General features: G+C 42.9%; 1 long non-coding RNA gene across 1 annotated transcript in view; it reads right to left on the minus strand.

Moving 5' to 3' along the window:
* The window catches only part of LOC116695381 (uncharacterized), a 21,004-nt gene that overhangs the window by 18,516 nt on the left and 925 nt on the right, over window positions 1–1,563 (minus strand). The window lies entirely within an intron of this gene.

Genomic DNA, 1,563 nt, shown 5'->3' on the forward strand with positions numbered 1-1,563 from the left:
ATTTTGCAAAGTCATCCAGTGGGCCTAATTGGACCTCTTGGTGGGCAGGTTCTGGCCCACAGGATGCATGTTTAGTACCCCTGATTTAAAGGAACTATAGTGTCAGTTTAAGTTGAAGCACTAAGAAAGAGTGAAAATGCCAGCTAACGAGTGAACATTTAAGTTGAAGTGTCTGCTGCAGTTGAAGAACTGAAGGGGTTAGAAGTGTCAATTCAAAATAGGGCAATGAAGAAGTGGCAATGTAAACAATATAAACAGTGTAAGGACTTTATGTTTACACGTCGGCTCTGAAAGTGGCAGAATATTCTTGATTTTCTTTTGATTGATTTGTCTATCCACCCATCTTCGTCCGCTTATCTGGTATCAGGTCGCGGGGGCAGCAGCTTCAGCAGGGGACCCCAAACTTCCCTTTCCCGAGCAACATCAACCACCTCCGACTGGGGGATCCCGAGGCGTTCCCAGGCCAGGTTGGAGATATAATCCCTCCACCTAGTCCTGGGTCTTCCTTCCTTGGGACCTCTTCCCAACTGGACGTGCCTGGAACACCTACCTAGGAGGCATTCTTACCAGATGCCCAAACCACCTCAACTGGCTCCTTTTGAAGCGGTTATTTGTGCATCCATCAAAAGGCTCAGAGAAGTAATATATACATTTATTATATAACTTTACATGCAGGAGAAACAGGAACATTCTTTCTCATGATGTTTCCCCACCTTAGCATGTGTGCATGCAGGTAACTGTGTACATTAAGATAAGTATAGGTACTGAAGGGGATTACACGCAAGGCTAGGTGATAATTTACAAAATAGCATTGTATGTGCTACACATATTATGAACGTCAATCAACTTAATATTAGTTGGCTGATACTAACTCACAGAGTGCAGACACATTCAGTATCTACAGTAAATAAAGGTGGGGAGATTCAGCTTATAGCTATGCATATCTGTGCTGTGACTGATATATGAGATAGCTTACACTAATACAGGTAGATGATAAAAAGACGTATAGAGTTGAATCACTTTCCTGTGATAGTACAGTGACTCAGTGGTTCAGCAACATGGACACATATCAACACACTTTTCTTATCAGGCCACTAGCATGCAATGCAATGTGCAAATTGGAAAAGTTCCTGTGTCAACAAAATTTTGTAATAACATAACTGTGTGCGTTGTGGGTGGGTAATGTTTGTGTAGTGATAGTGATTATGCTCACTTTTCAGGTTCTTAAATGTATTTAGAGGTTGTACCGCAAAAAACACCCTATTTTTGTCATACTGCACACTGCTGCAGCTCATCTTTTCACCCTGTGTGTTGAGCTCTCTGTTTTAGCTACCGGGTGAGACATCTCACTTCTGTTCTATCTTTGTTGTAAGTCGCACATGCACAGTAGTTTGGTAAGGACTGCTAGCCAGTCAGAGGCAGGGTAGGGTGGGTCCTGACAAGCAAGCTAGTGTGATCCAAAACAGCCGGTAAACATGGCTACGGAGTCTGATCTTGAAACACAAGGAGAACAACTAGGCAAACAGTGTTTTCTGTTTTCTTTATCTGTTCCTTTTGGGGGGG

The sequence above is a fragment of the Etheostoma spectabile genome, chromosome 9 (genome assembly GCF_008692095.1).
Source record: "Etheostoma spectabile isolate EspeVRDwgs_2016 chromosome 9, UIUC_Espe_1.0, whole genome shotgun sequence".
NCBI lineage: Eukaryota > Metazoa > Chordata > Actinopteri > Perciformes > Percidae > Etheostoma > Etheostoma spectabile.